This window comes from Falco rusticolus, chromosome Z, assembly GCF_015220075.1.
Source record: "Falco rusticolus isolate bFalRus1 chromosome Z, bFalRus1.pri, whole genome shotgun sequence".
In the NCBI taxonomy this organism is placed as follows: domain Eukaryota; kingdom Metazoa; phylum Chordata; class Aves; order Falconiformes; family Falconidae; genus Falco; species Falco rusticolus.
Window position 1 is genome coordinate 45,981,050 of NC_051210.1, and position 16,831 is coordinate 45,997,880.

The following is a 16,831-nucleotide window of genomic DNA, read 5'->3' on the forward strand; positions in this document are numbered from 1 at the left end:
AGATGGCAAGCCAACTAATGAAATCAGCGTGTCACAAGAATCAGCCAGAGGTAACCTGTGACTAGATTGTCTCCCCTTAGCTCAATACTAGCACTGATCTGAAATGTCCTGGCCTTTCTTAGCTGCCGTGAGGTGTCAGTCCAGGAGAGTCTTGTAGGTCTTACGTCACCTTGCCAAAATAGTATCAGTGTCTTCAAAACGCTGTGCAGCTCAGATGGCACTCGATGCCTATGTCAAAGAAAATGACTTGACCAGAAGATTTATGATTCTACTTGCTGGTTTTATATTAGTGCATGCTGGGCTAATACAGTCTGAAAGCCATATACTTGTTATAGAAATTCCCTTTCCAGCATTTAATAGAGAAATATTTACTTCACATTGTAGATAAGACTATTCTGAGAATAGAATTCTCTCTTACCCAGAAACTACTTTGACTTTTATAAAGGCCAGAAGCTGCTGGACTTTTTTTCCCAGAAGTAGACACAAGTCTGTCTTTTTCAAAGGAGTCTTCTCTTCCACACTCCCTCCCCACTCGCCCCCCCCCCCCAAAAAAAAAAAAAAAAAAACCAACCAACCAAACAAACAAAAAACAACCAACCCAAAACCCCAAACCCAAACCAAACACCCTATATCTTCCTAGTTCCCACAGTCTGGGTGTCTGTGTCTCCATTCTCCATCAATAGGGGACAGGTGACTTACTCTTTGTCTAATGCTGAGATTGTAATCACAGCAGTAAGAAATTCTAGTCCATGGGCTTCTATAGAAAGCAGACCTTGCCCTTCAAAATGCATGTTTGATCATTAAAGAAATCTGACTATTATCTTGTATTAGACATGCTCAAAGCCACATAGATCAGATAAGACAGCATATATTTAGCATGGACTATCTGTAATGTAGAACAGTGCCAGGATTTTAGTATTGCAGGTAAACAGATAGTAGATATTCTCTACTTTACTTTTTTGTCATTTACAACTCTGGGAAAGTTTCAAATTGCATCTTTGGCATCTGATGATCTATTAAAATTACACCTTATATTCCATAACAGTTATGCCTTCTAAAAGGTGGCATAACAAGTAACTTCTATAAAGTCATGATTGCTATAATTCCAGACACTTAAGGTGAATAATCTTCCATGGTGACTTAGAGCACTGTTGTAAAAAGTTACCTGGAACAAGAGATGAACAGGATAGGCTGCTGCGATCTGCAGTTTGGTAGCTAAAATCTATCATCTGTGCTGAATTTAGACAGTCTTCAACGCTTAAGCATATGTTTACACTTTATAAAACCTTATCACAAAAAAAATCACCTGAAAAATCTTTGTTGAAATAATATCACTGTTACTGAAAATCCTGATTAGCTGAACTACTTCTTCCAAAACAAGATTGTACATGGTGTTAAGAAAGGGAATTATTCAGTGATTCATACAAATCACTTGCTGGTACTGACAAATGCTGGCAAAAAGTCAGGAGTAGAAGGTGTAAGTGTCAAAAGAACCAAAATACGTTTAAAAAGTGAAAATCATAGAATTTATGAAATCACCAGACTTGCTCTGAATTGCTTTATTCACATTGTTAATATTCGTTATGACATCCCATTAATGGCAGTGGAACAGAAACAGTGGTCACTGTTTAGCATGATGTGGAAAGTCAGACACATCAGAAATTAGGCAGAACTGGTGTGAAATGTGTGCCATTTTTGCCTGTCTAAACTGAAAGTCCAAACATAGGTGGGTTGTACAAGCTCTGGTAACTCTAATTGTGAAACACTGAAATCAAAATGACAAGATTTTCAAGGCTACTGCACAAATTCCTTTGGGTGTTGTAGTACACTGAGTACCCTGCATTTCTGAAAATCCAAGTATTCCTTTTATGTAAATACAGGTATCTTTGAGCACAATTACCAGTTCTTTAGTCATTATAAAATTTCTGTGAGGTATACACTCATGGAGTTAGGCAGCTGACAAATGCATAACTTTTTATTTGAGTTTGAAATTTGAACTCACTTGGTTAAAAATACTTCCCTTTTGCTACATGGATGATAAGAGTGTATGAAGAAATGTCCTGGAAGATATCTCTCCATAATGCTTCCACAAACAAGTCTGAACACACATGATAATACTAGCTACTGTTTGACTGATTCATGCAAACACCTTTGCTCCAGTAATGTCCAGATTTAACCTGCGTTGATTCACTACAACAGGGGCAGAGGCAGAACAAAAAGTAGAAAAACTAGTGCTACGAATTTAGTAATCTTGGTACCAAAGGATAGCTTGAGCTGATAGTGGATGCTGTCCTAAGCCTATTCTCTGCTGAATCCATAATGACACTTCCATCTTATGACACTTTCTGCAGGTAGGGACAAATAAGCATTTCCTCTGCTCCTACACAGAAACTTGTGCAACCACAGCTGGATTTTTTTTTTCTCATTCACAGAGACCCACCTGCCAGTGGAGCAAGAGATTTTGTTCTGATTTCATACACAGTAAGGCACTCTCTGCTTGACTGTAAGCTGAACACAGAGCTTCACAACAAAGTTCAGGATAATTTCACCTTTTTACCATAAATCCTTCCACAACAGACAACAAAGTACGACAGCAGAGCAAGAGAGAACAGAACACCTAGAAAGGAAGCCTGGGGCTCAGAGTGGAAGCCCCACTCACTGTTACATGGGCAGCATAATCCCCGAGTGCACGGTTACCAAGGTTAACATGCGGACTGGTGATGCTGGAATCCAAGTTTGCTGAAGAAAACCAGTGAAAAACGCCTTTAGAAAAACAGCCATATTTCCACTGTTTGATTTTGGTGGGATGAGGCAATAAATTATATCAAGATTAGCCCAATGGAATGGGGCACACTTCAACAAATGCATGCCACGCCCACACAGCTATATATGCCTGGGCTAGCTGTACAGCAATTGTCCATAATCAGTGGTGAGAAACAGGACTTTTTAAAGCACAAATCCTGTCACTCCAAAAGGGATATCTAAAGTAGCTTGGTATCCTCGTAAACTGCACAGTATCCCATAGATGAACAATTACTGTTGGTGGCTATAAAGGAAGTCTACTAATTAGCTCTGATACAAATATTTATCATTTTTTTAATTACCATAAATAAATTATCATTTACACTGGAGTGTAAATAAAGCTTAACAATATCCTTGTGTAGATAGCAGGCCCTCAGGAGAAAATAAAGACTTCCTGTCTGCTGAAGAGTCCTTGCTCTTTAGAAGATTGACTGGGAGCCAAGGAATATATATCAAAAATCTAGCGGGGTTTACCTAGAGCAAAATACTTTAATAGAAGTGGGTATATCAGTTTAAATCTGGATTTGTGCAAAACATTTGACACTGTCCTGCACAATGCCTTTGTCTCTAAACTGGAGAGATACATTTTTGATGGATGGACCACTTGATGGGTAAAGGAATTGGTTGGATGGTCACACACAAAGAGTTGCCATTGATGGCTTAATGTCCAAGTGGAGACCAGTGATGAGTAGCATTCCTCAAGGGTTGGTATAGGGACTGGTGCTGTTTAACGCCTTTGTCGGTGACATGGGCAGTGGCATTGAATGCACCCTCAGGAAATTTGCTGATGATACCAAGCTGTGAGGTGTAGTTGACATGCTGGAAGGAAGGGATGCCATCCAGAGGCACCCTGACAGGCTTGAGAGCTGGGCCTGTGTGCCCCCCATGAAGTTCAACAAGGCCAAGTGCAAGGTCCTGCACATAGGTCACGGCAATCCCAAGCACCAATACAGGCTGGGTGGGGATGGACAGAGAACATCCCTGAGGAGAAAGGCTTGGACGTGCTGATGGACAAGAAGCTCAGTACGGCCTGGCAATGTGTGCTTGCAGCCCAGAAAGCCAACCATATCCTGGGCTGCATCAAAAGAAACATGGCCAGCAGGCTGAGGGAGGTGATTCTCCCCTTCTGCTTTGCTCTTGCGAGAGCCCATCTGGAGTACTGCGGTCAGCGTTGCAGTCCCTGACATAAGAAGGACATGGACCCGCTGGAGTCAGTCCAGAGGAGGACCACAAAGATGATCAGAGGGCTGGAACAGCTCTCTGATGAAGGCAGGTTGAGACATTTGGGGTTGTTCAGAAGAGAGAAGGCTCCAGGGAAACCATATAGCAGTAGATATTCTGGTACCTAAAAGGGGGCCTATAAGAGGGCTGGAGAGTGACTTTTTGGAAGGGTGGAATGAGGGCAAATGGCTTTAAACTGAGAGGGTAGATTCAGATTAGGTATTAGGAAGAAATTCTTTACTGTGAGGGTCGTAAGTTGCTGAAACAAGTTGCCCAGAGAGGCTGCGGATGCCCCACCCCTGGAAGTGCTCAAGGCCAGGCTGGATGGGGCTTTGAGCAACGTGGACTGAGGGAAGGTGTCCCCTGCCCATGGCAGGGGCGTTGGAACTAGATGGTCTTGGAGGTCTCTTCCAACCCAAACCATTCTAAGATTCTATGGTTCTATGATTCTGTGATGATAAATATTTTTTTTAGAATACTCATCTTCTGCTACCTGGGTGTCTGCTCTTTGTGGTCTGTATTTTCAATAGCATGTTTTGTACTGCACATTGTTTTTGGGGACAGATGTTTTAGTTTTGTATATAGGGCAATTTGAATATGAAATAATGACTAAAATGCAATCACAGAAACAACATCAAAATAAAAATAAGAGGAAATGTTAAAGGAACAGGGTATATTGTGGTACAATAAGAGAGAGCAAGCCATGTTTCAAGAATTAAGACCATTTTAAAAATAGCTATAGAACCTATTTCATCCACAGGAAGCAACTTTCTTTGTAATACTAATGGAAGACAAAGTGCTAGCTATTTCAGCATTACAGCGTTTCCTAAAAGTTGCAAGAATATCTCGTAACACGTAATATTTTTCATTTCCTAAAATTGAAATTACTTGGAATTGTTTTTGTCTCTTCTTGAATTTATCATCAAAAACTCCAGACAAAAGTAAAAGGGATGATAGTTTATGTGAAGAAAGCAATCAAACAAATAAACCCAACTGAAATCATTATTGTCTGAAGCATCAAAGATGTATCTAAACTTCTCGAGAAGAAGTAAATCTCTCAAAACTGGGATAAACCATACCAAAAAATGTAACTGAGACTCATAAATTTCTGTCTGTGCATTTGCCCTAAAATACAGAAAATAAGCAATTGTATTTAACTTGTATCAATAGAATTTTTCCTACTCTATTAATTCCTCCTTATTATTCAATCATGACATCAAATATTTGCAAAATTAAGGTCATAGAAACAGTCCATTCATGAATTAGCAACTGACAAAACTGTGTTTTTCACTCAGGCTAAACTATTTTTCATGTCAACAGGATATTATTTAATTAAAACATTAATAATGGTCTATTGCTTTTCTAACCATTTGCTGAAAGTTGATGGACATTTATATCTCTCTTGCAATACTGTTCTGAGAAAACTGGAAAGAATATCTGGGCTGTAAAAATGAAAACTGATAAAAGAACAGCATTACAACACCTTAGTTAATAAATGAATAGTTTTATTTACTGTAGGTTTAGTCATGGCAGTCTTGGAAACATAGAATGACTTTTACAGAATATCCTTCTGTGATACTGTTATTTTTTTCTCTATTCTATGGTTAAAAAGTGTGACATCAAGTAAAGTCCATTTTGCATGAGTCAGAAGAACAAATTTACTCCTTTTTTCTGTTAAAAATTAAACTAAATTTTTAAAACTGTTTTTTTTTCAATACACAGGTCAAATGAGAGCAAGTAATAAGTAATGAAGTAGTTTAAAGTTTCCTTAGATAATTGATTATGAAAAAGGAGGTAGATTTTATGCCACAGGTCACAGATAAAAGCTTTTATCAGTGAACATCATGAATAATTTGATGCAAATCAATAGAGTTCATGCAAGTGCAAAGTAGTCAGGGTTAGATCAGAATCAGACCCAACACTAGTTATTAACCTGCATTGTTAGCAACAATTACTGCCAAGTAATTTTCAGCATTTCCTCCATGAACCTTTGTTTCAAAGCCAAGATTTAGACAGCCTCAACTGATTTTACATAATTGCTATGTGTGCTTTATAAGCCTGTGTGTCGTGATTGTGTTCTTCAGTTATGAAAGTCTCACATGTGAAAATAACCCTCTTTCAACTTTTAAAGTTTTAAAAAGCATCTATAAAAAGTTATTGTACAGCTAAAAAGAAAAAAGTCAGAGGTATATTTAATCTACACCTTTTTTGATATTTAAAAATAATTTTCTAAAGTTCTATTCTTTAATGTCCTTATATCACTTCTTATTTTTCTTAATATTCATATTTGATATTAATAATCAGCATGATTTAAACTACAGTGTTTTTGAAAGGTTTATTTTTGTGTCTTTTGGTATATAGGATGTCTTGGGCACTGAGATCTCTGCAGTCAAAATAAGAAAAACCTTCCTACTCAAGACCCAACGTGCCTTTTGCATACATCATGCTAGTTAAATGCTAGGATGTGATTTGAAACTTACTATTAGTAGAATAAATTAAAATTATATCTACTGAAGTTACAATTGAACTGATGCAAAACTAATATGAAATCAAGAATAGTTCTTTTGAGTCATCTTGTTCCCCCTCTGCTCCAGCTTGTTTTTAGTATGATTATTCCCAGAAAGTTCCTACAGAGCTGGCTAGAAACCACCCATACAGGTAAGCAATCTTGGGGTCAAAACTCACCTTTATAACATTTGAAGTGGAATGAGAAATGCTAGGAAAGAACCATATTTGCAGTAGGAATATCAGTTATTATAAATAAAGGATAAATTGGCACATTGATTCGTCATACAGCATTTCCAAATTAACTGTGACACTCAAGTATTTTCCTTGTATTGTAATGCCAATGGAGGATTTTGATGGATTTCCAACTCTGCTAGTTCTCAACTGTTTAATTTAACTTAAACAAACAAATAACTAACACAAAGAAAAAACCTCTCTTTGTTTGCAAATTTCAGGGAGATTTCTGTGGACAAATATTGATGTTTCTAATGAAAACTGGACTTCAACAAGACTGTAAATCTGTGCATACATGTGCTCTGGGGGACTAGGACTCAGAATCTAAACCCTGATATAGAATAAAACTTTGGTAGCGCATTATGAAGAGTCCTTTTTTCCTGTTGGTAGAATTTAATCTTTTAAGATAATTAGTAAGACTGACATTATCCCTTGTCCTGTGGCTTATATCTTGATGTCAAGTTTAGATGTAATGTAGTTGACCACATTAGTTTGTGATCTGTAATTCCCATTTTTCTGTACTTTGTCATGGTTAAAATCCAATTCTCATGTGCTGATATCAGTATTATACTAGTGTATGTATGCCATGCATCAACATCACTGGTAAGTGAGAATTAACAGCTAAAAGACTTTACTATGATTTTTTGAAAGACAATGTGATTAGTTTAGTTTCCACTGAATGCTGTCAAAAGCTTTCCCATTGTCTTATGAATTCATAGTATTAAGTTCTATGTACCATTTAATTAAATAATTGCATTTATAAAGGAATATCTGTTATGACAAATTTGAAGTATATTATTAATTTCTCTAAGATCCCTTGAACTCAGTATCAAAAAAAGATGTTAACATCCTAGTACAAGAAATCAAGTAAATAGCATACAATCTGGGAACTAGTTTCCTGTTTTGTTACAGAGACGTGCTAGCCAGCAGATCTACAAGTGCAAACCTAGTAACTGCAAATATAAGGAGCCAAGCTTACAGTGAAAACCAAATCCTGCATGGGGTGTGTGACAATATTCACTTCTCATCTGAAGTTAGAGGTATGTTTTGTGGTTGTGTTACATATGTGTGCATTTGTATATAAATGTAGATTATTACATATACTGATAGAACTGGATCAACTTTTTGGGACTGATTGAATAAATATGTTTCAATTCCCTTCCAAGAATACAACTAGAAAAAAGAAAAAAATATCCTTTTTCTAAGAAGCTAGAACATTTTACCTGGAAACAGTGTAGTCCAATATAATGTACCAGTATTTACTAATTCATTTAATTCTGAGAGAAAAAAAAAGCTGCACATATTTTCAAATTGTTACACAATTTCTAAGAAAACAGGAGCTGCAAAGCCATCTCTCTGATTTTTTTGGTGTGTCTTTTTGCTGTTGTTGTTGGGGAGCTGTGGGGTGTATTGTACTTTTCTTTCCATAAACACATAAAACAGTGAAAAGTACCTTTCAGTCTTGCACTACATTTTGTCTTGTTTGATGTCATATAACTGTAGAGTAATACTCCAAAGCTTGCTCTGATCACCAGTGGAGCCAGATCACTGGTAATCTATATAATGAAGAATGTAAATAAACCCCTTTTTTACACCATTTGTGTGTAACATCATCTGGCTGCTGCAGCCAAACAGTTGCAAGAAAAGAAACAAATTCAGACCTTTAAAGCAAATCTCTGAAGAGTTTAATATCTTTTTAAAGTTTTGAAATAAAATTGTCTATTTTGGTTTGACTGCTCCATCTACTAAATAGCAGAGTAATTAAAAAAAAACAGCTTCTTGATTCTGTCAGTTTGTGTGAGGAAAAATACAAGAGCTGAGAACATCCAGGTTTCTTATTCCCAAGAAAAATCAGTACATGTTCCTAGCCTTTTAGTGCACTTTTCAACATCCTGCTGAGGCTTGTCAAATACATACATTCTGACATATTGCCGTGGTAGTGAGAGTAGTAGAATGGCAGAGAAGTGAAGTTTTATGCACAATAATTATGGTTATACTAAGCACTGAAAAAATTATATGAATTACACATTATCTGCATGATAATGCAAAGTTTTTTTCCTGGGGTGGTGATAATGATAATAATAAACTGAAACTTACCTGGACTATCAGCAGGTTCTGGAGAAAGCAGAGAGGCAAAAATGAGTCAAAGGCAGGAGACAGTGGTTGAAGGTGAAATTACTATTTATTCCTTACAATTTTTCCCTGAAAAACAAGTTCCATGTAGCTAAAGTTATAAATCTGGCTTTAAATTTAAAGTTAAAATAAAGTTTAAATAAAGTTAAAATACTGATACTCTTTCCTAATTAGTTAATTTGCCAAACTCCACTGACACAGAAGTTTTGAAGACCATGGGAGATAGCATTTAGTCTTTCACAATCAACATAAACTCACAGTTGTTTCATTCAGAATAAGGTCTGCATAAAACTACTCCTTTCCGACCATTGCCAAAAAAGATTTACAATTTCACCTCAAAACTAAGGAAAATTCTAATGTTATCTCAAAATTTCACCTTGAATTTTTCGTTAATTCAGTGTAGGCAAATACGAAAACTTTTACCAAAGCGAAAAGGTAAAAAAGGGGATGGACTGAAGGGAGAACGAACAGACAAAGGAGAAATTATCAAACTACATATAAACTAAAATTAAGAACACCAATGAAGATGAAGAAAGGTTTGATGAGATAAAGACATAGCTACTGTGGGTTAAAGAGATAAATTAGAATCAAAGAGAACTGTGTGTATAAAACTATTTAAACAAGCTGAGAAATTGTAAGCAAAACTGTTAGGTAAGACCTCAAGAGGAAATTTTGGTTTCTTAGTTTGCACTGAGTATTTTCCCATTATAGGTTAATGATGGCTAAATCCTCCTTTCACTACCTCAGTGAAAGCACAAGCAGATAATTTATGTTCTCTTCCAGTGTACAAGCATCCATACCTCTGCAATGTGCCTTTTGAAGAGAAATATTCCAAAAGCCACTGTAAAATTTGTTGGTTGCTGGGAGCTGGGGCTTGAACTGCAGCAAAGGCATTTTTAAATCCAGATTTCTTCCATTTTACCCTAATCTGTTAGTCACTGTCGCTGGGGCCATATAGGGGCTCTTGACCTTCTTTCTAACACTGAAACATCTCACTTTCTCTTTCATGGCCCTATAATAAATCTGCTTTTCCTCTGTCTTGCTCTAAATTACTCCACTACACTACAAGTGTAAGTGATAAAACTGGCAGCTAGAATATGCTGTACACTAGAATATATTCTATTTTGTTCTTTTCTCAGAAGTAACTGCAGTGATGCAACTGCAGTGTCAGGATGGAGTCTACCGTCTTGTGAATCCTGACACATTGTGGTCTGTTTTTCACAAGATTCACTTGCCTTTTTCAGTCTTTCATCAATACCAGCTCTTCCAGCCTTCAGTTTGTCAGCAAAATCCATGTAGTTGATTTCTTGTCAGAAATCAAAAGATAATTGTGTAATACTTGAGCAAAACCTGTCTAATATCTTTCCAGTAGTCTAAGTTCTTAGAAACAGAAATTTACTTGTTCATTCATTTGTAAAGTGTCCTGCATTGCCAAGGACACTAAATAGCGGAAGAGAATACCATCATATTTCTGCGAAAAGTGAGGAAAAACATCTATTTCTACTCAGGATCATTCTTAGAAAAACTATAGAATATCTGTTCTTTGAGGAGAAATTACATGGGATTGAAGTGCTTTAATTTGCAATGAGAGAAGAGCAATTGTAAGATGAGAGCAGGTTCAACTATCTAGAAAAGTCATGCAAGTTCCTATCAAGTCCAAGAAGACTATGAAGACATCACTTAGTATGTAAGTTTATCGATACATTTAGTACTTAGACTTCAGAAATGTTCAGTGTTTGGAGAACTGCATTTTCATTTCACCTAATACAATCAAAAATATTTAATCATAGACAGGAGTTTTTTGAATAGAAGGATAATCAATGTAAGAAGTTCTGAAAGACAAAGTGCATGAGTTGTTTTTACTTTAGTGTCATGATTTATTTTCCCATTTCTCCTCTTTATGACAGCATATAAAATAAAATATGAACATTTTATTAGACTATAGTGTGTTCTCTGGTTTTAGTGTAGTTACAGCTTTACAAATACTGCATTTAAATGCAAGTCAGCAACAAATCTACTGTGGCTTTTTTTTTTTGTTTTTTTTTTTTTGTTTTTTTTTTAAATGTGGCTAAAGGAACAGCTATCTGGACATGGTACCTCTATGGAAACTGCAAGAGTGAACTTACAAGTAAGAAAGTTTTTGTAAGGCATTTTGAATCCATTCCCTTTGTGTGCTATCCAAGCCTTAATTTTATCATGAACTGGAGAGTAAAATAATATAGTCTGACAACATACTCTTAAGACTATGTTTTTTTGTACAACATTTCATTGTTCCGTTATATAAAGACCACAAAGAATATTCCTTAAAATAAGTCATGACAATTTGTTTTGGAAAAACTTTTAAAATTCCAAACACATGAGAATGTCACAACTTTACAAATATCTCCAAATAAAAGTTCTCTGAGCTCATTTTCTCCCAGACCTGACCACAAAATAAGGAAAGCTGCTTCCTTTGATCTGAAAAGATAGTACTTGTTAGGGCTCTAAAATTTCTTTATTAGCTTTGAAATAATTATTAATGCTAACAGAAGTTAGAAAACATGACAGATTAAACTAATTTACTCAAATTCAGGCTTTAAGCAATATGCTAACAATCAAGAAAATATACTAACCTGAGTATTATGTAAAGACATTTTGTCAAATAGGTTTGTGCCTGTAGCTGGACAGCCAATATGGGAAATTCAGCATGAATATTCATGATAGAAAGTGCTTTGCCTGATGGTGAGCATTTGCAGATGCAGGGGCGCTGTGTAATGCCATGCAGTGGATTAAAAGGGGAGTGTTTGTGAAAAGGGATGGTCAGGGTACAAAAAAGGAAAGAATAATTTAGGTGGGTGACACCTTTACAGTAAGAATCAGTCTACTTTTTGTCTTAATAATTTCAGCTATCTCCCCATAAGATATAAAAACAACCAAATATTTCGAATAAAAGATGAAAATATTTTCTTTATAGATTTTTTGATGCTATATGAAGATGAAAAAAGAAAAAAACCTGTCACCTGAGACATGGACACCAATCAAAATCTTAATAAGAATTTTTACTTAAGTACCTCTGTGCTTTTCAGTCAAAAGACAGAAGACAAAAAAACCTCAAAACATCCAAACCTCAAAAAATCCCCCTCAAAACCCACCCAACCCTCACACGTCTACAGCAAGGAAACTTCATTTAATAGTTAGAATAATCACATCATATTGCAGGAGGTTTAAAGCTAGAAATGTCAGCCACATTACTCTTTGAAGTAAGGGTTTGCTTTTTGGAAACAAAACATCTTTCAGAAGACAGAACAATGCCATATGTCAGTGTGAGTAAATTATTTACAGTGGCAGATCTGTCCATGATGTTGTCATCTAGCACAGTTTCCTCACCTAAAGGTGTGGTTCCCATTTCTGTTGGGATCTTGCAGTCTTTTCACAATGATTTCCATTTAATTTGTGAAGTTAGAGGAGGACATGGATATTCTCAGCTCTGCTATTCTCACTCAGATACTGAAAGCAATTTGTTTAAATCTAAATCCCAGGAAGCCTTTTCCTTATTTAAAAGTGTGGAGTTTACGTTTTATGAGAAAATGTTAGATTGATAACAATTATATGGGGTCTCATTATCCGATATATCGTATTTGTTTAGCATCAGTCCAACGATGCAAGTATGTGTAAAGGTACAGATCTAATTAATCTGAATTTCTTGCCAAAGGCAATAGAAGCAGGATAAAATACACTGTAGAAACACACCCCAAAATTGTAGCATATTTCTGTATGCAGCAAGCTGTCCTGACTAGCTAAATCCTTTTCCAGCCTCCGTATTAACACATTAAATCTTATTAACCACCAAAATTTTCTGCTGAACCTCTGGCCTCTGAGGAGATTAGCAATTCAATTAATATTGTGCATGTTCCTGAGATAGCATGTAAGACTACTCTGACCATAGTTAATATTCTTCTATATATAGCCTAAACAAATTATTTGAGATCATGGATTATACTGCCACAGCTTGAACATTGTGAGCTTTATTGCCTTTGTGCTTGCAGCACCTCTTTTCTATTTTCCTGCATTTTTTTGTCTAAGTAACAATATTAGTTTTTATGTATTTTTAGTAACCTTTCTAGGCATATAAGCAATGAGTTCTTCAATACTTCTTTGGCTGAGTTTTACTTCTGAGGTGAATTTTAGCACTATATCAAATCCAAAAATGCCAGTTTCACATGCCAAAATACCATTTTTTCATCCTAGATGTATATTTGTCTTCCTGAATCTATCTCTATATGTCACAAGAATAAGGCAAAACCAACTGCAATACAAACATAAACACTGATAACACATGATAACCTGTCATCACACCAAAGCGATTTATAGTAGATTTTAATACCAAAGTTATTAATCCACTTGAAGCAGTGTTTCTTAAAGGATAACTTTTAAAGCTATTGACTTTATGCTTTTGTAATACTTCAGGCTAGATGACCGCATGTACAAAGAGTTATGTGCCACCAACTCCCACAGGACACAGCCACCCCTGCATTACCTGTGCATTTTAGAAGTGACTTTTCTCTTGGTTGTGTAGCTGTTTATTATCTGATCCTGCATTCTGCAGCTTTGGAAAAGTCTCATACTCAGTGTGGCTGAAACTGAGCTTACTGTGGAAACTGTCTGGGCTGAATTTCATAGATAGCACCGAACCAAAAACATTCAGGACTGTGGATTACACTTTGTGTTACATAACAATCTTCTAGAGTCATTCCATTCAGCTCGTGACACATACTTGCCCTAGTTTATGGCGTACTAAAGTGGTTCTTCTCAGGCCACAGCACTGCCTTTCTCTTACTCCTGCCATGCCATATATGTTGATGGAAGATAGAGGTTTTGTAAGCATTGCGCTGATAAGTGTGCTATTATAGGCACAGAGCATTTTCAGGGGCTTGCACATCAGTTTGACGTGGGGAAGGCAACAAGGAATGACAGAAACTATGGTCCCAATCTGCAGGGTGTCAGAGAATAAATATGTTTACTCTTGTAAAATCACCAGTATGTTTACTATATGTGTGATAGAATGGCAATTATTTTCTGCTTTTCTAAAGATACGCACTTTCTAGATATTTGTTGGATAGGTGTTTAGATTAATTTAGTTTCACTATTTTCCCCTAATATTTTGGTTTCTGACTAAACAATGGTTTAAAGTAAGTTCATATGTGCTTTATGGCTTCCTCAAGTTACTTAATTACCCATATAGAACAGGAAATAATATAGTCTTAGATGTCAAAATTGCTTAAAGTTCTTAATGTCATCTAGTGCATAGATTTGTAATGTCCTGGATTTTTTATTAAATCACAAGTTTATATCTTTTCCTTATGCAACTCGCACATTGTGGTCTATAATGCTTATAGAAAGAAAAAGGTTGTATGAATTAAACAGGCTTATTTGTCAATACTGAAACAGAAGCATTACTGTAAGTTCTTCTAATTCCTTGGAAAAAGAAGTGTTTCTCATTTGTGGTGTAAAATAAACCAACATCCACCACTGCATTTTTGCATTATTATATAAAGCAAAGATCAAATGGAGGAACATTATAAGAGCCAAATCTCTCTCTCCTTACTGGATCTAGTAGAGTTTGCCCATAACTGAACAAGTATTTTGGGAAATAAATAATTGATTATTTAACCATAAACTCTAACACCCCACCACCCCACCTCCCAGATTTAGTGTAACATCTCCTTATTTGGTCTCATGTTGATTCTGTCCAGCTAGAAATTCACTCACACACCCCTAGAAGAAACTGCCTAGGATGTCTTCTTGAGAGGGTATTATCTTCTCCAATGCTTTAACATTCTTGTATGTTCTGATAATCAAGCTTATACTTTGCTTTCATTACACATTCCTTTTATGCCCCATTAGTCTGATCTTTTCTCTGTCATAAAGAGTTGTTTTTGGCAGAAAGGAAATTAATTTTTCTTAACATATATAATGACATTTTGATTGTGGTACTTTCAATGCCTCCCTTTCTTCCCTTATTTCAAATAGATTTTTCATTCTGTTTCCTGGATATCAGATTTCAAAAAAGACCACTGGAATTTTTTAATTTCAAAGAATATTTGCATTAGCATTGCTAATTAATGGATAAATTATTAACACTAATTACTGTCACACATCTTCTTATGCATGCAGACACATACATACGAAATTAGCAATTTAATGTAACCATTGCCGTAAATCTGGCTGTTGATAGTCCATAAATCTTACACAACCCTCACTGAAGGCTTAAACTATGTATTTGTGTATTTATATATACATATATAAATATAAAAGCACAGACAGACATGTATATGTTTTATACAGCCATGTATTTTCGTATTAGTTGGACAGTTATACCTGTCTTTCCTGAGAATGCATTTCAACCAAACAGTACCATATGTAGTCAATCAAAAATGCAAGGCCTTACCTTTACAATTAGGACTGGATTTCTTAGATCTGTTGTATTTCGCTTCCACAGCACACTCTGCCCTAAGGTCTGTGATCAGAGCTACAGTCAGAGTGCCAGGCATGACCTCTATATATACACAGTTCAGTAATAGCAACAAGTGAATACTTAGATTCTTACTTCAGTCCCACATTTATCAAGTGATTTTAATCATAGAAAGAGATCCTTCAAGCAAAAGCTTAATCTGCATTGAATTGGGAGGGATCTTGATGATACACTTGGGAAAAAAAAGGAGCTTATTGTACAACACAGCAGATGAAAATACCCGCAGCCATTGCACGTACCACTCATTCTGTTAACCATGTAATATACATTGTCATTTTGACATGTAGACTATTTCTCTTCCTCTATCACCTCCATGTCAATCCAATTCACTCATTCTTGCCAATGATGAAATAAAAAAAAAGAAAAAAAAAAGAAAGAAAGAAAAAGAAGGAAACATGGAAAGACTGTTATCCTAGATCTGCATTTGCGGAACATTTTAAAGCCAGTTAGATTAACCATTGGGAAGATGTTAGTCTAGATAAGAGAATCCCCACTGGTTTTCTGTCTCCCTTAGACAATGAAATCACATAGTTGTGTCTGTGCCTCTCTGTTTTGGATTGTTCTATTTTAACACATAACAGATTGAGGGCTGCCTACTATTCCTAATTAACTCAAGTTAAACTAATGAGAGAGAGAGAGGGTGGAGGGAGTGCCAAAAAGAGAAAAGAGATCATGAGTTGGAAGAGATTGAATTACAACTTAAAGGGGATGGAGAAAGGAAAAGAAAAAGAAGGGAGGGGGAGGAGGTGCAGATACTGTGAGGCTGAAAAGTAGGGGAGAATGAGGGCCTGAGAACAGATTTGCCCTTCATTTCCAAGAAAAGGCAAAGATGCCTTGCAAAAACACCCAAGATATATATGCAATCCAACATTGTGCTGAAGTCAGATGCTTGCTTCTTGTTAGAAAATACTTCAGCACCCACTGGAGAACAGCTCAGATTCCAAAATCCAGCTATTGCTTTGCTATCAACAGCTTATCCAGCATGTATTCACAATTTATTGGTGTAGTTATTTTTGTAAAGAAAATGCCATGCAAACTGCTCATGGAAGAAAGTGGTCTTCTCTTTCTAAACCTCACAAAAAATGCCAGGGAAATGTCAGGTTTTGCTGCACTGTATCAAACAAATGTAAATGTAGGTTTCCTTATGCTAGGAGTTAGAAATAGGGTCATGCGCACAAAGAGGACTGTGGAACTGAATGATCCTAGTGTACTTACGTGTTACTTACTCACCTATGAGTAGAGTAACTTCTAGATTTTGTGTTCGTGCACAAGAGGTTTCACTCTTCACTTTTACTGTTACAAATTATTTTGTGTGTAGACATCTTTATATAGAATATATTACATTTTCGATAGACCTTTGGAAGATTTCCTATGTAAAAACACAGATCTGAATCTCTACCGATCTTAATACATTCGGTGCTGTCC

General features: G+C 36.0%; 1 protein-coding gene across 1 annotated transcript in view; it reads right to left on the reverse strand.

Annotated features, from left to right (window-relative positions):
• Positions 1 to 16,490, reverse strand: part of ALDH1A1 (aldehyde dehydrogenase 1 family member A1) — a 58,545-nt gene extending 42,055 nt beyond the window's left edge. The window contains exon 1 of the mRNA XM_037373843.1: positions 15,323 to 16,490. The gene's annotated coding sequence lies outside the window, so the exon portion shown is untranslated. The remainder of the gene's footprint in view (positions 1 to 15,322) is intronic.
• Positions 16,491 to 16,831: the final 341 nt, after the last annotated feature.